The 25,668-nt window shown below is 34.8% G+C and overlaps 1 protein-coding gene across 2 annotated transcripts in view; it reads right to left on the bottom strand.

Moving 5' to 3' along the window:
- The window catches only part of Naaladl2 (N-acetylated alpha-linked acidic dipeptidase like 2), a 1,298,244-nt gene that overhangs the window by 1,063,415 nt on the left and 209,161 nt on the right, over nt 1–25,668 (bottom strand). For both annotated transcript variants that reach the window (XM_085836003.1, XM_085836001.1), the window contains one exon: nt 2,526–2,628. The gene's annotated coding sequence lies outside the window, so the exon portion shown is untranslated. The remainder of the gene's footprint in view (nt 1–2,525; nt 2,629–25,668) is intronic.

The following is a 25,668-nucleotide window of genomic DNA, read 5'->3' as shown; positions in this document are numbered from 1 at the left end:
ATATTTAATTTATTTTATTTTAATCTAAATAATGACTGATGCTTATATTAATAAACATGAACTATTTATACTTGCTCAGTTATCATAAAACTATTCCCAAATAGGTAATTTTTCTTTAGAGAGGCACACAATTTCTCAGTGAAAGTATTAATTAAGTAAGGAGCTGCTAGCCAGTAATTTTCAGGCTAGATTTGATTCTTAGCCTCTGTAATGCATTCACAGGTCCCATTGCTAAGTGTCAAATAAAACACCTCAAAAGAATTATTACAAAGGAGAATCTGTTAGTGTGAATTTTATTATTAAGATTTGCCTTGTCCTCATTTCTGCTACTAAGATTTAGAGACAGTCAGCCCAAACATTCTACATAAACTTATTTTTAGGTGATAAAAAGGAGCATATGTAGCCTCAACAAATAGTAGGCGATGATATGTGTTTTACCAAATAATTTTTTATAGCCATACATTGATTTGAAAAAAAACCTTAGAACTGATTCAATCCAAACACCAACTCAATGAAAGTAAATTCAGCTCTTCTTCCAACAACTCCTCCTAACTGCCTTCTCGATTTATTTCTTCGTCTATTTTAAAATGGTGAATTCTTGTGGCAACAAGATAGTTTAATATGTAAAAGTCAAAGCTGTCTGGCTTGAGAACCTGAGTCTCATCCTTAAGCCCCACCTTGCAAAAGGAGAGAACTGATTCACCCAATTAGGTGTCTTCTCACCATCAGGTGTTTAATTCTGTGTGTATATGTGTTCATCATAAACAGTCAATATCTGTCCATTTAAAATGAATAATTTAAAGGTGATTATATTCATACCTAGTCAGTTTCACTTGTAGACACCCAATTATGGACTGGTAAGAAGGTATACAACAAGTAGAGGGATTTGCTGCCAGGTCAGAGACTTATGTATAACCCATACATCCCAAAGGGGAGAAAATTGTCTTCTGATCTCAACTAAGATCCATGGAATATGTGTGCCTGTGTGCGCGCGCACAAACACACACACACACACACACACACACACACACACAAACACTCTCTCTCTCTCTCTCTCTCTCTCTCAGAGTAAATGAATGAATAACTGGATGAATGGATTTAAAATGTAATCTGAATGTTTACACAAGGGATACATTTGTCCCCATGGCACTTCAAAATCTGTATTATGTATCTTAGCCTTTGTCTCACTTTAAGACAAATATACATGTTTCATTGATCTTATTGTCTTTAATTCATAGATTGTAATAGAATACTGGGAAAGCTAAACATTAGCTCTTCCAGGCTCTGAAAGCTCATTTGTTGCCATATTCCATCTATTCTCATGTCTTCTGACTCTGCAACATTTGCTTTATGAACTTATGTAAAATTTTATATAATGCAAACTCAAAAACCATGTTAAGGTCAAGGACAGATAGGGTCTCCATAAAAAAGACTTAAATCATAGAACAGCAACTCTCCCCACCCACAGACTGAATTGTTATAGGAGGAAACACGACGGAAGATCATCATCATATATGGAGAAATAGGAAGCAAATGAATGGACCCATAGGAAATCTACAAATGCACACATATATAACATTACACATCAGATAGATAGATAGATAGATAGATAGATAGATAGATAGAGAGATATAATGTGTCACACAAATAAATGCTAAGTAGTGGTATAAGTTGTACTTAGTAGATAATGTAAATGTCCTATAAACAAAAGCAAATAAATGACTAATACCTCAGGAAAGACATATGCTGAGCATGTGAGCATATATATATATCCTCATAGAGACACACATATATATGATACATATATGCATACATATATACACATACATATATACACATATACATATATATCATCAACACTCAAATGCATATATGTATATTTGGATTTAGTTAGTGACAAAATTTATGAATATATGAAATAATTTATATACAGAAAGATGAAGAAATTGCACCAATTTCAGGAGTAAAATTAAAATATGTATAACACTATCTATAGAACATATAGTCCATAAAATAAATAATAGAAGGTTAAGTGTGAGGCAGTCCCAAAGGCGCCAGGGACTGCAGCTAAGTCGTATGACTTGCACCTGACTTCCTCATATAAACCACAAACGTCATGAGAGCTGCGCAGGTGTACCAGGATACCTGTGAAGGTGAATCCATTTTGGTGGAGACATGCCCCTGCTGCCCTGATTAGCTGAAGCTGCATGCCTGGTGAGGGGGCGTGGCCTGCTGTGCGTGGATGAGGACTGAAAGTATTTAAGAGTGAGAGGCCCAGGGTTCGTGGGAGATATAAACGAGAAGAAACAGGACTGAATAAACTGCTGTTAGAAGGACTGGTGGTCGTGTCGTTCTTGCTGGTCGAGAGCGGACGCGACAGTTAAGTATATAGATTTTGACATATAATGTTGTATTTACTATTCTGCTTTCAGAATGAGCACAGTATATACATATACCTGATCACCTTGTTGAAAGTTGATTTAAGACTAAAACTCTTACGTTCTGATAAAGCAATTCGCACTTACTTGAATGCTCTTAGTGGTATGGGAGGGCGTTTGCTGTTGCAGGAGGCTGACAGTCTGATCCCTGGCCTCTTCATCCAGGTTCTCACCATTCAACGCTCATTTCCTGTTCATAAGTAAAAAACCAGAGGTACTCAATTTAAATTGAAAGCTGTACAAGATAACATCAGTTGGCTCCTGAATTTGATTTTACAGTTAATGCTTTTAACGTGTTGCTTTGTCAGCTCTTTCTACTGTAGGAAATTCTATTGTATTGTGTAAAATTTCTACAAGTTGTTTTAAACCCAGAAATACCTACAACACAATCTTTAGCATGCTTCTTTTTAATTTACATAATACATACCCACAGAAACACAAACACTTTTCTTTCTTGGTTTAATTTCATGCATGTTTTTACATTTGCACCTTAATTCAGAAAACATGAATGAAATATTTAGTTTCTTCCACACAATACTAAGCATAATAAAAGGTAAAGCAGAAGACACGTAACTGGACAGAAATTAATTCCTATCTCTTTGAGAGAGGAAGAGTGAAGAAGAGAAGTGATGTGAATCTCACATACCTAGAGCAGAACTATCATGACTTTTTGGCCAAAATAAATGTGCAAGTGGGTAATTACTAAATTCTGGGGTTTTTGATTGAATAAAATATTTTATTTTTATTTTTAACAAAGACAGGGAATAATTGCAAAGTAGTTTTTGTTTAATTTTTAGGCACATACTCACAAATGCAAAGCATTCAAGAATGATCATCAGCATTTTGTGGAGTATGTCATGAAGTATCAACTAAGCTATGTCACTCATATTTGAATGTGGATATATATATATATATATATATATATATATATATATATATATATCCTACAGTTCTTCCCCTAAACTTTCCATGGAGGTCTCTGGGCTCAGTCCATTGATTGGCTTGAGTCTCTGCATCTGTCTTAGTCAAGTGCTGGCAAAGCCTCTCAGAAGACAGCTATATTAGGCACCTATTTGCAAGTAATTCTTAGCATCAGCAATAATATCAAGATTTGGTGTTGCAGATAGGATGGATCTCAAGACAGGGTGGTTTCTGAATGGCCATTCCTCCAATCTCTGCTCAATTTTTTGTCCCTGCATTTCCTTTAGACAGGAACAATTCTGGGCTAAAGATTTTGAGATGGGTGGGTGGCTCCATCCCTCAACCGGGGGCCGTGTCTATCTATTGAAGTTGGTCTCCTCAGGTTCTGTCTCCTTGCTGTAAGCCATTTCAGCTAATGTCATCCCAATTCAGTCCTGGGAGTCTCTTGCATCCCTGACACCTAGGACTTTCTAGTGGTTCCCCCTCGCTGTTTCTCACCCCTCACTACTACGTATTTCTATTCATTCTCTTGGCCCTCTGGACTTCTCTCCTGTTCCTTTACATATCTGATCCTGTTCCCCCTTTTCCCTCCCACTCCCTCATTTCTAAATTCTAATTCTCATTTGCTAAACCTGAAAATCCAAAGGCAAAATGCATAACTAGTTTGCTAATTTGAAGCATTTTATGTAATATTATATCACATGGTTGAGACACTCTCCAAGCGAACTGATACCATCCATAATATTTAAGGAATCTGTTCTGGCTAGTTTAACATCCACTTGATGCAAAGGAGGGTCATTTGGATAGAGGGACTCTCATCGAAGGAAATGCTTCCATAAGAGTATCTGTAGGAAAATTGCTATTAGGTAGGACAAGAAAGCCATGGCTAACAGTCCAATAAATACCACTTTTTCATGACCCCTGCATCAGCTCTGCCTCTAGAGTCCTTCCCTGATTGAGTTCCTTCCAGGCCTTTCCCCAGTGGCAAGTTGTTACAAGGAAGTATAAGATGAAAAAAGCCCTTCACACTCCAAATTGCATTTCTTCATGCTCTAGAATCGAACAATATGAACCTTGACTAAGACAACACCCAAGTGTTGCCCTTTATTTTATCTTCTGATACCATTTGGCTACACCTCATCTCCTATCAAACTGCTTGTTGTGTTATGAACTAGAAAGTGGAAAGCTGTTAATTTCTTACTTCTTTTATTCTGTATATTATGTATCATCTTGACATATAAAATTGGTATATAATCATCATCTTAGGATGGTATTTTAACACTTGTACACATTATGCAATGTTTTAGTCAAGGATGGCACACTGATTTCCTTAACTCTGAATCAATCCTTTGTGGCAGAACAGTCAAAATACTTCTAATAGCTATTGTACTAACTACAACTTATATCCACTACCTCATTTACAAATTTCCCAAACTCTTACCTCTTATTTCTATCTTCTACATTTTCAAATCTTTGGTGGCTACTTTCTACTCCTAATTATATGAAATCAAATTTTAATTTTAAACCTTTTCAATTTATTTCTTTATTTGTTAGCATGAGCATGTGAGTGTGAGTGTGTGTGTGTGTGTGTGTGTGTGTGTGTGTGTGTGTGTGTGTGTGCATATGCAGATCAGAGGATAATTTTGTGGAGTTGTGCAGGACTTTCTTTCCACCTTTATATTGGCTGCAAAGATCAATATCAGGTTACCAGGTTTGCTCAGGTATAGCCTTTATATGCCAACCCATCTTACAGCACAAATCAACTTTTTTTTTTAATCCACATGTGAACTAGATTGAGTAATATGCTTTTATTTATTATTTTTTGACTGGCTTTTATGTAGAGTAAAATCCTCCATCTTCATTCATGTTACATGTGGCATTTATTGACACATTTCTACAGCTATGGAAACTGCAGAATTCTAGGGACTTGTACAAAAATCCTCTTCCCAAAATACTGTGGCACTTTTCCTATGGCCTGGTCTAGAGTCTCTGGACCTGGAGTTGCAGTCTCAAATTTGTTATGACAGGCCCCCTTAAACAGTTCCCTTAGCTCTGGATAGATGCAATTTCTTTGCCAATATCCTCCTCTCTCCCTTAAGAGATTTCCTGCTAATTTCTATAATAGATTCAACCAAATTGTTTCATCCAGGACAGTGTGGCTTTTTTATATATATATGTATATATATATATATATACACATACATATATACATATCTATACATATATAAACATATATAAATGTATATAAACACACACACACACACACACACATATATATATATATATATATATATATATATATATATATATATATATAACACACATACACACACACACCAAAAGGAAAAGGCTATAATATTAATTGCTTGAGTAATCAGGCTCTTTCCCTACATTGACACACAGATTTTCTACACCAAATGTTAATATATGCTGTTGAGATACAACATTTCTACAGAGAATAGATTCTGGGTTCTAAGGTAGACACGTAGCAGCTACAACTATGGACTGAGCAAAATTCTAGAAACTATGGCTGCTTTGCCTTGTTTTTATCCCATTATTTCACAACAGGCTCTAGTTTTTCTAGTTCTCTTAGAAAGTCATTTTAAACTGACTTGCATATTAAAAGGGAAAAATTTAGGAAATGCACATTGTATGTTTCTCATGGGATTACATTTTTTCTATTTTGTTTTTATTATTTAAATATATTATTAAAATATATATTATTTATGTATTTGCTAAGAAAATATATAGTATAATTCAAAGCAACCTTTAATTTTCATTTTTAATTCTCATTATGTGATTTCTGATATAACTATATTAGTATGTTAGTTTGTACTTTCTAAACAGAATATTAAATATATATGTGAGTGTGTGTGTGTGTGTGTGTGTGTGTGTGTGTGTGTGAAACTATCCAGCCTAATGGAGTACATAGTACTTCTAAATTACAAAGATTTCTGTGGGATTAATAAAAATAACAAAAAACATTTTGGTAATTTTATACGTTTATTAGATTATAAGATATGACTCTCTTTTATTAAGCAGTTTTATTAGTGCCACTTTATTGATAAAGAACTAATAAAGATTCTTGGTTATTAATCACATAAATTTCATATTCAGTTTGACATTTACAAGAAAGCAGCCATGAACTACACATTCTAATTCTATAGTTGCATACGCAGCTGATGTTCTCTGATACTCTGATCCACCCTTAAAGCTCTTCCAGAAAATAGATATTGACCTGATAAGCCATGTCCCCAGATTCTACAGCTATACAAAAGTGTACAGTGTGCCCAATAAACAGTGTATGGCATTCATGATTCAAAACTTCTGCCTTCATAATCTTTCCTATATCAACGACATCTCACACTTTTTTTTTTGGAAAAACATATTTTATACTCTGTATGTCTTTTAATTTTTCTGTTTAGTTTTCTGTGGCTTGCCTAGATTTTCCAAGGCTAACTACCCCTTCCATGATACTTATTCTTGCTGTGGTAATTATCTGCTTTATCATTATTTCAGTCCTATCATAATTTTGAAAAGAAGTAGGTCAAATCAGTGGTTTTGTTACAAGCATTGGATATTTTCTATATACTTTTTTTTTACAGTTTTAAGCACTGTGGCTTCATATAATACCACTGCCTTCATTTCTGCAGGGTGCTCTCTAAACTTTACAGCATCAGCTTTACTAGGGAACGGTGTGAACCCCAGATATCATACTGTATTGCAAAGTAGAGTCCCTGGAGACAGACCTCATTAAAATGTGTTTTTAACAGAACTTCAAAAGTGATTGTAATGCACATCAAGATTTGAGAAGCTCCTAATTACATGAGTATAATAACAGTTCTTACCACCTGGCCATAATAACTTGGTCTGGCTATCACATCTCTGGCTTCTTCACAAGCATTCTAAGTAATTAAAAGATATTAATTATGTCTCACTTTCTCTGAAATGTGATATCTTGTACCTACTGTGAGAGAAAGCCAAGGGGAGAAACCAATGAGATGTAGGGGCTGCCACAGAGCTTCCAATGAGTGCAGAACAGCCAAACTCCAAGTCACCAAGTGCCAATGTATAAGTCCAGTCCCAATGTCAAGAAATGGAACATTAAGCTACAATTTCCAGAAGACTGCCCCTCAAGACTAACTTTGTTCACTGATTCTCAGCAGGAAACATACTAGAAGTGACAAAGCCACCCAGTGTAGGCTAGAGCTAATCACACATTTGTTTTAATGTAAGTATCCCATCTTAGAGTAACAGCAGTCCCCAGGTAGTCTTGGCCATGACACTATGATGGCAGAAATAAAGAATCATTGCCACAAAGTCTGTAGTGAGACTAGCTAACACTCATCAGGAAAAAAAAAATAACACTTTAATTATATGAAGCACAAATAGAATTCTCAAAAAATACTGTATTCAGAATTGTCAGAAAGTTACTCATTATTTATTTTGCTCTAAAGTGCAGACTGAAACCAGCTAAGGCTATTAGCTAAAGGTATTATAACTTATCAAGCAATGGCAAGTAACTAAAACGAGACAGGAAAAATAAAGATATTTCTTCTTCAGAGATTTTGGCCTCGATGAATTATAGGTGATTAGATAGATAATGGATAGATAAATTGTAATGGATAGATATAATTAGATGATAATTGTGAGATAGTTATATAAATAGAGGATAATTGTCAAATGGATGACTGACAGGTAATAGATAAATAGATAATACATAAATAATAGAAAGATACATTGTAGATCAATGATAGATATACAAACCATTTTGATTAAGATAGGTGATTGATAGATTATAGATTTGTGATTTGTTTACAGATAGATAGATAGATAGATAGATAGATAGATAGATAGATAGACAGACAGACAGACAGTAAGGAGAGAATTTTTTTTTTTTTGGACCTGAAATAAATCCAGAACTTTCCTTACACATTAAACCCACCACTGAGTAGTTCAAGATTTTATATATTGAATCACATATATTTAATAGCTATATCAAGAAAAAAAGAGTAAAGTTGTTTTATATTTTGAAGATTTACTACTTACAGGGTAAAAGAAACACGTCAGTCAATAAGAATAAACACCTTTCTGACAGTCCTGTAAAGTTCACATTATTTCTCTGACATAAAAACCACCATTTCCACATGATAGCCTAAGCATTTTTTCACCTTTAAAAAGTGCTAGGAGACTTCTATAAGTCTAAGAAACATTAATTAATTTATTTAATTCTTACTTAGGGTACTTTTCAAATTTTGCAGCCAACCTACGGGAAACACAATTAATCCTCAAACCTGTTATGTCATAGATTAATTGGGAATGGAGGAAACAAATTATAAGATTACTCTTTAGAAGATCTGTTAGAATTCTGCATTGGTTTACATATTTAAATCGCAAAGTAAAGCATACATATCTCAGTACACTTGTATACAACATCAACTGTGTCTAAATAGCTGAATGCATGAACTCTCTCCCTGTACAGAAATTTTCAGGCACTGTAGAGAAGGGAAGCTAGCCTCTTCCAGAAATTATTCATAATGGGAAGTATCAGTGCCTCTATAGGGGGACAAAAGTTCACGAATACCAAGAGCTGAGGAGATAAGTCATTAGGTCAGCTACACAGAATGGTTAAGAGCAATGCAGTCTAAGAAGTGGGGAAACTTGGGTAAATATTAGCAACGTTTTGTAGCAAGTCCATTAATCTGCAAACCAACATCCAGCAGAAGTGTTTTTGCTTACAATCAAACAAAGTTTATGTTGTCTAGAATGCCACAAAAGATTATTCCATACTAACAGAGTATATTAACTGAATTATGTTTTTCTTTTACTTGACTTCTTCATATGCATATGACCTAATTTCACATACATTAAAGAATAGAAGATGGAGTTGTTACAAATAATCTCCTCATTTTTATATATCACAATAATTCACATATTCTGTTGCAAACAAAGAGAAAAATGTTGAAATGAAAATATGAGTTCTAAAATCTATTCATGAATAGCCTGCTCAAAATACAAAATTCAAAGAAAATTGCATAATTATATGGTATATATGTATGTTTGTGAAATTAGCATAGCTACAATTATATTTAATTATCCACAGGTGTCCTAGCAATATCATTAGTTACAGAAGGTATTTTCGTTTCATATCTGTTGTTGGAATAAAACACCAGAAAACACAGCAACTCAGGAGATGAAGGGTTTATTTGATTTACATTTCTAGGTTACAGTATGACACTGGGGGAAGCCAAGGCAGTGACGCAAGTAGGATCATATCCAAAGTTAAGAATCAAGACAGAACAAATGTGTAAATCCTCACTTGCTCACCAGATGTATTCACTCCCATACACTATAATGTCCAACCTAGGGAATGGTGCCACCTACAATGGGCTATGACTTCCTATGTAAATTGACAGTCAAGAAAATTCCCCACAGATTTGCTTACAGGCCTTCCTGATCTGGGTAATTTCTTAATTGAAGCTTTATCTTGAGGGACCAAGGTTGTATTAAGTTGACATTTCAAACTTATCTCACTAGATCATCACAGTGGTCTTACCAACAGCAATGGGCATGTGATATAAAACAATAGCAATACAATGAGCAAAAGTATCAAAAACTGTGTAAGCAACCATGTTTGTAGTGTGATGCACAGTAATCACTATTACTAAAGCACAAAGGGTAGCAAGGAAAGAAGAGCCTCAGCTACTTTCTGAGAATTACACTTAATGGACAAATCACCCAGAAGTCAGCAGTGCCACAGAAATTCAGAGAAGATGCAGTTAAGAAACAAACAAACAAATAAATAAATAAAAACAACAACAATAACAAAAACAAACAGTATTAAATTATCCGCTGAGCCCAAGTAATATGTAGGGATGGAATTAAAGTAGATGAAAGATGAAAGATGCATTGGCCTTGGGTATAAAATATATGACAGTATTCAAAGTACCCTCTGTGCCCACATACACCACGACTCCTTTTAACTTTCTGCTTTCTGTGATTATATACTTACTTCTGAAGATTTGCAGCTGAAATCCTCGAATGAGAGAAAATGTGTCATTTGTACTTTGGATTTGGGGTTTGTCACTAAATATATTTTCCACTTCCATTTACTCTCCTGTAAAATTCATGATTTCATATTTCTTTTCAGCTTAATAGTATTCGATCTCCCTGAGGACTAGCTTTCATTGTTCCAGAGGCTGATTTGAAAGCTGCCAAGGGAGGAAAGTGATCAATAAATAGTCCTACCCACTTGCTGTGCCAGTAGCAAGCTACACACCTTACCAGCATGGAAAGATATCCCTAAACGTACAATAGTGTCATTTTCTCTTGGCAGTATCCAACAGCTGTCTAACTGTACTTAAGATCCACTTAATCATTCCTACTGCTGCAAACCAGGCCCACTACCTGTGTTTAGTGAGGTCATGAAATTAGGGGAGAACTTACTACTGTCACTTCTCCAACTAAAATTCCTAAGTGCATTCTAGATAACTATTCTCATACACATAGGTAAGTGTACCTTCTAGCCCTTATCAATGAAGTGCTTCTTTACAATGGAGTCCATTACAGAAGGTCATAGTTGGTCATATTTAGATGGTTTAGTTGCTGTTCCATTTCTGGGAAAAGACATTATGGACAGGGCAACTATTAGGAGAAAAGGCACTTAACTGGTGACTTGCATACAGTTTCTGAGGTTTAGTCCATTGTCATTATGGCAGGGAGCATGGTGGCATAGAGGCAGGTGCTGAAGCAGTAGCTGACAGCATCAGCCTGATTCATACACAGAGCGAATCTGGCCTTGGCATGGACTTTTGAAATCTCAAATTCTACCCCTGATGACACACTTCCCTCAACAAGGCCAAAGTCCTAATTCTTCCAATCCTTTCAGTTACTGCTACTTCCTAGTGACTAAGCATCCAAATGTATGACCCTATGGGGGCCTTTCTTATTTTAACCTCACAGCAGAGAAGAGATCATGCTGTGCACAGTAGCAATGAATACATCTACAACAAAACCCAACATATAAGATTCAGGGAACATCCCAGAAGCAGAACGAAAAGACTGAAAGAACCAGGGAATTAAGGGAGCCATTTGTGAGGTTGTGCATCCTGTATATTACAGAGAAGCTACACACTTGAAATCCCAATATGGTTTTATAAACAAGACTTGAACAAGGAATACAGGATACAGGAATGTGGATGGGAGAGAGTCACAGGTGCCATCCCTGGATAAAGAGGTAAAGGCAGTTAACACTGAGAGAATCAAAATAAATAAGTAAATAAATAAGTAAATAAAATAAACAAAGAAAGTAAATACAGGCTGTTAGTCCATTTAGTGTTTCTTATTGTTTATGTTTCTGGTGATAACCGCTCATATTTGTGGATAACTAATTTACCTTTTCTCAGTAGTTCTTTGTTATTATTGTATTATATATTATAAATGATACATTATATGTGTAATATATTGTATTACAGGCTATATATTATATCTATATATTACCAGCTGCATTATATTATATATTTAATATATATTTTATTGCATTATATTTATTATACATTATATGATACATGAAATTTTGTATTATATATAAAACACAGAATATTATGTGTTAATAAGTGTTTTGTATTATATATTTATATATTAATTATAATATGTAGCATTATTTATCATATATAATATAATATATAGTTATAATTTATCTATGGAGCACAGGGACAAGGGAAGGGTTAGAAGAAATAAAAGGATTAAAGGAAGATTCAAATGATATAAATATATTACTCATATATTACATTTTTAACTTTAAAATTTAAAACTTAAAAATATGAACAAATTTTTGTAAAAGTGGGTTTGTTAAAGTCAGAGCAGAGAACTTGGATGATTTAAACTGGAACTGAACTGAAATCCCCTTTGCTGCCATCCATGCTCTGTGGTACAAGAATATACTATGCAATCTGCCAAGACAGGGAGGCAATTAAACAGTGCTACCCAGCTGCAGTGCCTATGAAGCATGACAATAAACAGCATGGCAAGATATTAGTAAACGTGCAAGAAGTAGCACTGACATGTTGATGGTAACCAAAGGCTGTCAACTGAATTATGCCAAACTCAGCAGGAACTGGACACAACCAGTTTCATGCGGCCAATGAGATCATGCGCATTAGAATACACTCTACTATTCCTGCTTTGCAAGATGAATATAATTCCTCACTTATGTTATAAAACTTATCCTATGCTCACCAATAAGTATAAACACCACCTCTCATCAAAGAACCCTCTCTATACCACAAATGGGAACAATCACAGGACACCAAAATGGACACACTACAAAGACCAACAGATCATAGTGAGGCTGTCACCAAAAGATACATATATATCACAGGTCTTTCAACTAGGACTTAGAAGGCATTAAGGAATAAAGGACAGAAAAATTTTAAGAGGAAGAATAGCAAGGAAGTCACTATGAAACAGTCTGTCTTAGGAATAGGTAAATAAACAGGGCTGAAACAATGGCAAAATCAACAGACATTAATGGTAATGTGGGAAAATAATGTCTTAACACTAAGTGGAAAACTAGAGACAACTATTGACTGCTGGAAGAACTAGATTCTCCCTGAATTGAGGCTTCTGATTGGTTGACCAGTGCAGAGTAGTCAGCTGTAAATCCATATACACACAAATACAAAATAGACTCAGCAAGTTGTAATTATATATCTGGGAACATACACTCATATGTGTGATTGTGTGTGTGTGTGTATTATTGTTTCACATATATAGGTATGTAAATAATGATAAAAGCAAAAGAGGCTATAAAATTGAGAGTGTGGGAAACAAGGAGTGTTTGGAGTATGAAATGATGCAGAAAACAATGTAATTCTATTTCTATTAAAATTATTTTAAATATTTAACTTGTTTTGAACCATTTAGTAGACATTCACAGATGGATTCTCATATTTAGCATTCTCATAGGAGAATTGCCAACCTTAGTAGAAGATAATGCAATGGAGTCGTTATTCTTAGTAGGAGTGAGTATGAAGATTCTAATAATATTGATTTGTGATAGCCCACAAAAACAGTTACCTATGTAAATGAAGGGTAAATGGGAAAATAAGATGGAACCCATAGAATTAAAATAGAGTTAATTACTAAAAAGTGGAAAAACATAGCTACAATCTGTAGTATAATAATGAGCAGGTGGACATCTGCTGGACTAGTCAAGGGTTTTTATCTCATAGGTTTCTCTCCAGGCTATCATCAAGTGAACAACAGAGATGCTGCTACCCTAGGAGTTATGATTAAGAGAGAAATGGAGAAGCTCTTGACCTGTGTTAGCAGGAGACTGGATGTCTACCTGCAGGGGATATTTTAACAAGCTCCAGTCAACACTATTGGTAGTCTGCAAGTGTTTAGAAAATGAATGGGCCCCTTCCATGTATGCTAAAAATTAAATTTATCCATTAAATTTGTATGCTTTGAAAAGTCAGACCTCACTACAATAAAATCTTAATCGGTGGGTACAACAAACTTCATTTTATTGAAAATTTAATACTTTTTTGTGTGTAATGTATTTGGTGTGAGGGCATGCATGCCAGAATACAGATTTGAAGGTAATACTACAATTCAGGGAATTCAGTTCTCTCCTTACACTTTGTATTGATTCCAGCGATGAAATTCAGGTCTTCAGGTTGCAGTACAACTGATTCACTCCTTGAAACACCTTGCAAGTCCGAAAGTCTTTATTTCTAACCACAATGTCCCAAGTGATATCAAGTGTTCAAACTCTAGGGGACACTGAAACTGAAATATCCCTCCTATTTATAGTATCTATTCCACTATTATTCATAATATATTAGAGATGATTTCTAGGAGAAGTTTGGGACAAAAGCAGGATTATCATTCCATGAAAACAATCATATAAATGTTGTGATCCTTCAAAATTAATCATGATATCTCCCTTAATAACAAGTAAAATATAATCAGTAACTATTAGTTGAATCTTTATTATACTCAGTGACTAGTATGAAATACTTCTACCAATAATAAATTGACATGCATACAGTATGATTTTTATGTTCTTATGTTGCTTCAATATTAATTATCTTCTCCTTTCATTAGTCACTAACAGTAATATTATGCTACTAAAAGCAAAATGTATAAATATGAACGCCCAATTATAATACTAACATATCAATATTTATTTACTTCAATGATCAATAGAGCTCAGCGTTTTAAAAGTTATACTAAGAATTACCTAATTACATCCCACATAATTGACTTAGAAGTGCAAAATCACACAGTTGTAGCCAACTCATTTCATACATAAAACAAGCTCTGTGATTCAGAGCCTTCCCTCAGCAGTGGGGAAGTGAATGTCAAAGGGTGCCCAGTTAAATAGCATTGAGGTAAGTAAGTGCCACATCAATTACATGAGGAAGTTCTTCCTAGTTCATTTACATAAGTAATATCTACTCCTTCATAATCTGTTTTAGGGTCACAAGGAATAAATTCAGGCTTAGAAAGGTGGAAAATGGAGATTGAAAAGAAATCATATCAAAGAAAAACCCATTTCGATATTGGATTATTATTAGTTTAAGGGAATGTATTTTACCATTTGAAAACTTACAAACAAACATAGACATTATCATGTGATTAGATATGTACACAGTAGACATAGATGCCAAATAAATGTTCCTTCAAATGTCTAGTGTATCATGCGAAACAACTCACCCTAAAGTAGTTTTCCTCATCCCTTACCTATTTTCTGATTTGTGAAAAACATCAAAGTGTTTTCTTAAATAGAAATCTATCTGACATTATGCAATTGGCATAAGTACAACTGGAAGCCTAATACTATTATCATGGTCCCATGAGATTTTTATTAAAATCAAACTATAGACCAGGAGATAGGTTCAGAAAGGTGAAAACTTAATCAAGGGAATTAAAACTGCATAAACCATTAAACATAATTTTCATCTAACCACTCTCAGTTCTAAACCTCTCTCTCTCTTGCGCGCACGTGCACACACACACACTGACAGACACAAACACACAAACACACACACATGCATATACACACAGAAAGATGCATCTTTTCCTCTTATATTTTACATTTTTTGAAAAAACTTCAGAAAGTCACTAAATTTATGATAAATACATATGTTCATTAATGTGATTAAAAGACATCTAGTATCTATTTAAAACAGGCAAATTTACCTCTAGAATATCACAAATGACATGAGGATAAAAGCCCTTTCTCCAGAATCAATAAATTTATGCTTTATTCCTTTTATCTTCAAAGTTATTTACTCATGTGACTTTAAATTTAAAGGCAAAAGAAAAGTAATTTTAGATAAAATTATCTGTAATATATTGCATGTACCAATTGATTCTATCAATAACATTTATTAATCTCTTTGTGTGTTTTTAAGACCTTTATCTGAAGGAAAATTATCAAAAAAAAAAAAGGAAGAGTGTATTTACATTATTCCATCAAAATCCAGATGTTAAGAAAATTTTGGAAATGTTTGATTTCCTTGGGATGAGGACTACAAAATATTACAATGGGAATTAAACTATACAGGGTATCTCATAAAATGAGACCAAACCAGCTGAGCTTGCTGATAGTAAGAATGAACTCACTCAGGTATGGAGGAACAAAGCTTTTCTGGGATGCTAGAAAGACTAGTGCTTTGTCTTTCTGGGGATGTTACTGGAGAACGTATCAGAACAAATTTTAAAAATCACAGGAATAATGACATAAGAGGAAAATGATCGCCATCTGCTCCTGGCCTCTCTTACATCACTCAGGGTTAGTTGGTCATGTAGCCTCTATTCAACCACTGGCCACTAGTACCAAAAAGACCAAGAATACTGCCCAGGGACCATCTCCACTCTCTTTGTTTCTTGAGACCCAATCCTCAAGAAAGTGCCTAGAGCTGCAACAGAACACTATCTGCAGTTTCTCTTCCCTTGTCCAGGCCATCATACCTGACATCTACCCAAAAATGGGATATCTCAGCCACAATTTAGACAGACTGATCTTGCACAAACACACCAGCCAGAATACCATGAAGATGTCCGTGATCTTCTCCATTGTCCCTTTAAGAAGTGGGAACAGAGAAACTGTGAAAGTAACTGGGAATGGAGGACAGTAGGAGACTACAGTTCACTGAGTTAACTAGGAAGGGTACATATTATCTCAGAAAGACAGGCAGGAGGCAGAGGCTCTGCATGGATCTGTACCAGGTCCTCTGTGATGTTTTTATGGGACTCTTAACTGTGAAAGCTTGTGTGCCTAACACATATGCCTGCTCTTAGAAACCCTTTAATCTTGTTGGATTGCCTTGTCCAGCTTTGATGTGAAGACTTTTTCTTTGTCACATTGTATTTTGTTTTTTCATATTTCATTGTTCTTTCTTGGAGAACTATTCTTTTTTTGATGGGAGATGGAGGAGTGGATCTGGTTAAGAGGGGAAGTGGGAGGGAGGAACTGGGAGGAGTGGAAGGATAGGTAAACAGTGGTCAGGATGTATTTATATTAGGGCAAAATCTTTGAATATAAAAAGGAGGAGGTCAAGAGAAAGAAGAGGAAGAGAAAAAAGAGGAAGAGAAGGAAGAGAAAGAGGAAGAAAAAGAGAAGGGGGAGGATAAGAGAAAGAGAAGGGAGAAGGGGAAAGAAGGAGGAGGAGAAGGAAGAGGAGGAGGAAATGGAGGTGAAGGTGAAGGAGAAGGATCTAGGAAGGCAGTACACCATTGGTCTTTTGGGAAGTTACACTCTTGCTGAACCCTGGCATTAGATACACTATTAGATAAATATTAGATTCAAAATAAGACAATTTCTCTGTTGGCATATTTTTTCAAAACCTACTTTGATAAGGGTTCGACCTCCCCTGTAGTCTACCACCTCCTAAAGTTAGTGGAAAATAAAAGTTGTTAGGATACAGGGGTAATGGGACTGTTGAGAAATAGATCTTTGGTGCCAATCCAATCTTCATTGTTCTAAGTCCGGTTCAAGAGCAAACACCGAATATGAATCAGCAGCTACAGTCTACTCCACAGGAAACAGGAAGGGCAGTACAATCCAGAAGAAACCTCGAGGCTTGGCAACCTACCCAAGTCCATGTAAAAAGCAAAACGCCACAAGAACCTCAAGAGAAGTTCTTTGGTGAGTTTTGCTCTATGAAGTCATCAAAAATAAAGCTCAGCAAAGCAATGTAAGGTGAACCAATACATGCCTTTCATCAGCAAAGACTAGTGAGGAGCCAAGCAAACCAGTGCTCAAGCTCCCACTATCTGTGGGGTCATAGATTTATATTTTTTCTAAACAATACATGGCCTTTTACATATCTTCTATAGCAATGCATCCTTTTACCTGTGTCTGCTTCAGTGAAACAATTTTATGTGTCTGCTTTAACAAAACATTCATTTACCTATTTGTCCCAGCAAAACACCATTTGACATAATCGACTTTCCAAAGGAACCAGAAGTTTCCATTTCATTTTTCAGCATTGTTTATGGGCTAGACTCCAATAAAGAAGAGAAATGGAGAGCACAAGCCACAAGGCATTACTGAGGGAGAAATAGTTTGCTTCAGTCCAGATAACAAATACCTATAGACAGTCAGTCATCAGGACGGCACATAGCTGTCAGGTCATGAATAGGGACTTGAAGAAGGAAGATCATTATGATGACTATGCCTAGCTAGGCTAGTTATCCGATTGTTTCAGTGGTTCTCTATGTTCAGCCTTCTTCAGCCTAATACTCATTTAGCCTCCATATGAAAGCCAGTTTTTGGGGGACTGGAGAATAGGCACAAAACTTCTCCGGGTTCTACTTGTTTTCTGAATAGCATCAGGACTTGTGTATCTTCTGTATGCATAGGAAAGAGGAGATAATACTCTTTAACTTACGAGTTCTGTTTACTTCAGTGAGAATTTTGCTATGATAAGCTCCCATCAACACTTTCAAATTTTACTATGTCCTGGGGAGAGGAAAAGTCAATCACCAGCCACAGCTCCTTTGCAAAATTATGAACCTGAAGGTCATTACTGCTTTTGTCTCTCTCACTGATGTGAGTTCTTCACTGTACTAATAGCTACATCTCTTAGGAGGGGCCAGTTCATTAACATAGAATGCAAGCAGGCTTTTGGATGTCTTGATTTTAGAAGGAAGCATATTTATTAGAGTAATATTAATTATAAAAATAATGCTGCATTCCAAGTGGTTTTGTGTTGAAAATGTATATTTTTGTCATCTGCTAAACATCATTTAACATAATCTTTCTCATAACTTTCTTTATTAAAGAAATAAAGTATAGCAAGAGCTATACTTAACGTTACTGGATTTACAGGCATTAGTTTAACATGTTACTAGAGGGCACATATTTTGTTTTACTATTAAAAATAATATTAACAAGATAAAAGAAAAGCCTTACTCAAAATAATGTATTCTCCATCTAGTTCAATATGTAATAATCATTTAAATTCAACAATAGTCTGCTTAAGTTGAAACTATTGAAATTAGTCATGTAAAAATCGCCTTAGAGTCAAGCACTGGAAACACACACTCTGTGCACTTCATTTCATTTTATGGTCTCTAAGAACTATTATAATTTTTAATAAACTTGTATCTGGGATTTGAAGCCAAATACTTATACTCAAAAGGCAAGAATTTATTATCCAGAAGACACCCAAAGAGGCACTAAAATGTATTCCCTACTGATGAGTTTCAAATGAATTGTAAAAACTGTATTTTATTAATCTAGTCACAATTAAAGAACAACAGCTGCCCCATCTGCAGCCCTAATGCTCATTTCCATAATGATTTTATCCATTTATACAACAAGATTCTGATGACTGAGCTCTACAGTAGTGCTGCTGCTTCCAAGGCAAAAATGTGTGTTTTGGTTTATAGAAGGGTCTATAAATTTAAATAACCAATAATATAGATTCAAACAAGTACTCTTGTCTATAAGTATACCTTGACTTTCATCCTTGCAGTTTATTAGAAAACTGCATGTGAATCATCAGCCAGCATGTGCATCTGTATATTGTCTACATATATAAGGCATATAGGATACATTTATGTCTTCATTTTTAAAAACAAATTTATTGAACTCTACTTTTTTATTAAATATAATAAGCCAATGCCTGCCTTCAGAGAGTAATAATGAATTACATTGCAAAGGTCACTTTAATAAAAGTACGAAAGAATGGATCCTCTGGAATCTTTTGTTTAAAGTTAAATGAAAACTGCATTGTGTTTCATTCAGCAAATTACTTCTTGATATTTTTAATAAGATGACTGCCACATTCATTCCAGGTTCCTGACAGCATATATTAGCACAGCACACCATTGTCTAACTTTAATATTGCTTAAAAGTCTTCAAATTCAGGTTTTCTTGATGCTTTAATAAGTAAGTTTAAGGTTAAATGGAAAAGAAATCATATCAACAGTCATATTTTTCACTAACACCTTAAACTCGATCTAACACAATAAGCTTATTAAATATTCTTGCTTAGTCTTCACTAGTTCCTTCCACACCTTGGGTGCTAGCACATCACATCACTTACAAAACAAGAAACAGAATAACTCACAGTCAGTAGCACATGGATAAAGTAAAAAACCTTGTTTGAAATTAAGGCAGTTGGTTTTAAAGGCTTAATAGTACTAAACTTATTTCTTGCCAACATCTGCAGCAGGCTATATGTAAGCCAAGTTTCTGCAACAACTATTATCATGAAAGTGTAAAGACAGAATATGTTACAAGAGAAAGTATGTTCATTGCATGGCTTGGCCAACAGCATAAGACAGGATGGAAATGTTAACTCCTAAAATATGTGAATACTTTAAAAAATATTTTTAACATTTTAATACAATTGATTTTAATAAATGGCACTGTGTTATACAAAATGGAATGGTGTACACTGAGTGTAAATTAGCTTTATGAATGACTCAAGTAACCATGTGTTATGACTTGTCATTTATTTTTGATAGTAATTTTTGTAATGACAGAAGTTTCTCTTAGTATTGCGACTGAAAGATTACTGCCACCCAGCAAGCTTTGGGAAAGAAATACTGAGAAAAAAAATCCAACTTCTGAAACCTAGTTAAACAGTTACTTAAACTGGTTAACCTTTGAATGTCAGGAATATAAATTTCACAGGAATCATTTAGACACCTTATGACATCTCTTTCTTCTGCTTCATGGAGGATGGTCCCTTTTTCTAATAATCTCATTTATGTACAAGAGTCATCAGTGTCCTGCTCAGAGACTAAGTTTCTCCATCATTTACTGTTGTGATTTGAATAGGACTGACCCCCACAGGCTCATATGGTTGACTATTTGGACGATAAGGAGTGGCACTATTAGAAGGTGCAGCCTATTGAGAGAAGGTGTGGCCTTGTTAGGGGAAGTTTGTCAATGTGGAAGCACGGCTATGAGATCTTAAAGGCTCAAGCTATGCATGTGTGTAACAAATCCATTTCCAACCTGGCTATATCAAACCAATATCAGCCATGCCAGTTTAATTACTCCCTTCAATCTCAGCTCAATAACGACTTTCCCTGGGTACTTGCAAGATTAGATAGGTAGATAGATAGATAGATAGATAGATAGATAGATAGATGATAGATAGATAGATAGATAGATAGATAGATAGATAGATAGATAGACAGATAGATCAAGGGGTCACCAGCAAGGCCAAAGAGGATGCTGATACCAGGCATTTTTGCCTTCTTACTCCTTATTTCATTAAATTCTTCCTAGTCAGGAAGCAAGGGCTCAGTTCTAAGGATCATTGTTTGTTTTAAAGCATTCAAAATTTCAGACCATTGAGGGAGAAAAGTTATTCTTATACCACCTTACACTACTCTTATATTACCAAGGGCCCTAGTTTTATGAGAAAAAAAAATCTAAAATTTAACCCTCATTGTCTTTATCTATGTTGAGAATATTAGCATATCCGGTGTGCATGGTGTTCCCAGCATTTATTCTGCAACAATTTCAATGTGGACCTGTCTTCTGTAGTAGGTATAACATAATTGCTGATGAACCCCACCTGTCAAAAAAATGTTTGCCTATGTATTTAAGGGAACTGTATTCTTGTAAATGCACGGTTGTCCCACTTCATGGAAGATGCTGAGGAATACATCACAGAACGGATGTGCATTTGGAATAGACTTACTTTATTTAGAGGAAGTAATAGTTACACAGAAAATTCAATTGACCAGTGAGGACCATTTCTAGCTTTTTCTCATCAAAATCATTTTCACCATTATAAAAATCTTTTTACCAATTTCTTTGTCTCTACCTCTCTCTGCCATTCCTCCTCTCTCACCCCCCCTTACCCAACTTCTCCATCTTCCTCTCTGCTGCCTTCACACTTTTCCTCCCTTGGCCAATCTCTATCTTTGACCCTGGTCTCTGCTGCTGGATTAAAAAAAGGAATATGTCTATTTATTGAGAGATGCATTATTGGTGAACCTAATTTAAAAATATAATTGAACCTCAGTCTAATTTGAATTTAGTCCTATAGGCCATCAATATTAATGTCAGCTATACAGATGCTTCCATCCCTCATTTAAAGTGTCACATAATAAATGTATATTCTTCTGTAAACTTTTAATTAACCTTAGATTTGTTATCATATCTAATATATGGTAAGATGTTACAAATATATATAAATATATATATATATATACATATATATGTATACACACACACACACAGAGAGAGGACACTGAGTTTTCTGAATACTTTTATTCCACAGATATTTTCTTTTAGACTTCACAGATATGAAGGGTTAGCTGTATTACCATTTTATGATGGGTTCAGAAAAGGCACAAGTTAAATCTTTCTTTATTTGCATATTAAACAATTTATAAAAATCATTATGATAATCTATATTCTCAATGTAATTTGAGGATCAAACTTAGAATCAATAATTCATATAAACTAGTTAATAATGAGTTTCATTTAATGGAAAGACTTGGATGAATGTCCATTAGTTCTGAAAAAAATATTTCTCCTGTAATATTCCATGTATTCCAATGGAGAGAATGTTGAAGCAGCCTTGCACAGAGTTTTAGATATTTGCCTCAAACTTCTGAGTTGTCAGTAAAGAAATAAATACACAGTCTGCAAAAGTTACCTAGTAAGGCAAATTATTTTCAATAAGAAAGTTTGACACTGGAAAGGGGGCTTAATTAACTTATGGTTTTGATCTGATAAGTAGTACACTTTGTATGCTTATTTGATCACATTAAAAAAAAAAAACCCAGTCAAACAAATAACAGCCACCACCACCATCACCACCAACAAACCCGGAGAGAGCTGCATATGTATCAAAGGATGGCCAAAAGATCACTGGAAAGAGAGGCCCATTGGACTTGCAAACTTTATATGCCCCAGTAGAGGGGAACGCCAGGGCCAAAAAGTGGAAGTGGGTATGTAGGGGAGGGTATGGGGGACTTTTGGGATAGCATTGAAAATGTAAATGAAGAAAATACCTAATAAAAATATTTAAAAAAACTGTCAGATTTAGCAGTATCACTGCAGTTTCTCGAAATCAGAAAACTGAGCATTTTTATTGCAGACAATTCCATATTTAGAGATGCAAGTTAGAACTATTTTTGGAATAAGAAAGTTCAGACTCTATCATAATAGCAGAATGAACAGGGAAGGATGAGCATATTAATACAAAATTTGACATAATTTTATTCCAATAGCCTCTTCAAACTTTTGCTTTTAAACTTGTGTTTACCACCATGCTGTTCTGGCATTTTTTCAGAGAACTTGCTGACTTAGATTGCTACCATTGCATAACAACCTGCCACAAATATGTCCTGTAAATATCATATGTTCATTACCTCAGTTCTATATGTCAATAAAGGCTTCAGATGGAGGCTAAAATGAAGTTGAAATGAAAGTTCTAAGTAGGCTGAGTTATTTCATAGTGGGGAAGAGCCTCGTAACAAATCCCATGTCTTCCATGAGATGCTGACTCCTCTTGAACCTCTTTATACCTCAAAGTTTTGAATTCTCCACATACAAACAGCAAAGGGCATTTCTCTACCATCACTGATTATTATGACCAGGTTAGCACAAAGCAGATAATCTCACACCCTTAAGGTTAACTGACTTGAGACCTCAGTCAAGTCTACAAAATCCATGTTCAACAGTTCTGCGGTGAGTTTGATCAGTTAACTGGGAGAAGGTATGTGGCTCCAAGTTATAAATGGATTATCTTAGAATTCTGTCTAATATCTAAGTCAGTGAATTTATTTTACTATTTGGACCAGGTATTTATAAGCAAATAGTTTATGAATGGCATGTACTCTGACTGAAGGTGATGCTTTTGAGAGAAGAAACATATGTAATTTATGAAATTCCCATTGCAGTATATTATAGAACAAATCTAAAGTTCATAGCCTTAATCCTAAAAACTCTCATTTTTCATGTCATTTTGCAGCTGGTTACAGAAAAACTTCAGGAGATAAATATTACTGTCAATACCCAAAACTCTTATATAAAAACAAAAACGAATTTTTCACAGTGACCAAACATCAAGAAATTTGGGAGCTTATCTGATGATAATGGATAAACTAGTATCATGAATAATGACTTACAAACTAAACTCTAACTACACTGGCTGTATTTTATCCTTTTATTTTGCACCCAGTCAGAGTACAAGAGTTATATTGCTTTTAGAGAACACCAGTAATCTTTTGAGGTTGTGTATCAGTGTTAGTCCTTTATAGTCAGAAGAAATATATGTCTTCAAAAAAAAATCCCATCATGCCATTTACCAGTTTCTCAAGATTCTTCATGCAAAACATTAAGGTATTAATAACCAGAAAGTTTATAAATTATAGCAATATCTTTGTAATTAGTTCTTTTATTGATTTGCATCATGAATGTTACTATCCCACACTATGACTGATGACAAACAATATTAAGGAAGTGATCTGATAACTTATAATTTGAATACATGAGTTTAGAGTCAAATTGGCATGAGTTAGATGAAAAAGATAAATATGTATTTTTTTTAATCTCTGAATCATTATTTTTGCAATTCATTTTTCCTGATACCATGAGAAAAGCATCTCAAATATTGTGGCACATTAGGTTATATTTAAAGAACAAAGAAATAGATTTCCTATATAAAGTAGCAAAATCTTGTAATATGAATTACTTACAGCTCTTCAGAAAATAGTTAATTAAATTATATTGAGAAGTCATTATGAAAATGTTTCCCATCTATAACAATATTCTATTAGAAGGATGTGCTTCATTAAAATAAAGTCATTCTTATGCAAAAATGCAAACTCAAAAATTAGTTTTCCATTTGAGTATTTTCATTTTCATTTTTCTTTTTCTTTATTTTATTTTTATCATTTTCTGTGCTTGTTAGTGCAAGTATGGCATTGTGCATGTATGGAGCCTAAGAACAATTTGATGTGACCTGGCTCCCTGTTTCAATCATTTACAACCTGAAATTGAACTCCAGGCTCATCAGAATTGACAGCATGTACCCTGACTCCCTGAGCCTCATTGTTGATCCTGCCCATGAGCCTACCCTAAAGTTCAAATTATAAATTCCTCAAATCTGTCAGTCAAAATGCATAAAAATGATAAAAACTATCAACATAAACAAATTTGAGAATTTCATTTAAGAAAATGATTCACATATAAGGTTAGTTGAACTATATATCAAAAGAGGAAATATGGTGTACTGGATAGTTTTGTGTCAACTTGACCCACCTGGAGTTATCACAGAGAAAGGAGCTTAAGTTGAGGAAATGCCTCCATGAGATCCAACTGTAAGGCATTTTCTCAATTAGTGATCAAGGGGGAAAAGCCCCTTGTGGGTGGGACCATCTCTGGGCTGGTAATCTTGGTTCTATAAGAGAGCAGGCTGAGCAAGCCAGGGGAGGCAAGCCAGTGAAGAACATCCCTCCATGGCCTCTGCATCAGCTCCTGATTCCTGACCTGCTTGAGTTCCAGTCCTGACTTCCTTGGTGATGAACAGTGGTATGGAAGTGTAAACCAAATAAACCCTTTCCTCCCTAACTTGCTTCTTGGTCATGATGTTTATGCAGGAATAGAAACCCTGATTAAGACATATGTGAACACTGAATTTTCTGCATAGGATCGCAAATGTTTATTTACAGAATACTGTTCACTTATAATTACATGCTAACCTCTAAGGGACCATGGCCTACATCTAGAAATAGAGTACTTAGGATGATAAAATTTCTCAGATCAGATTGACCAATTGAACACTGATTTATCTAAATAAAACTTGGAGCT

Source organism: Mus caroli, unplaced genomic scaffold, assembly GCF_978045245.1.
Source record: "Mus caroli unplaced genomic scaffold, Mus_caroli_1 scaffold_3, whole genome shotgun sequence".
NCBI classification, from domain to species: domain Eukaryota; kingdom Metazoa; phylum Chordata; class Mammalia; order Rodentia; family Muridae; genus Mus; species Mus caroli.
Note: the sequence above shows the minus strand (reverse complement) of the source record. Positions and strands in the feature narration are given on the sequence as shown.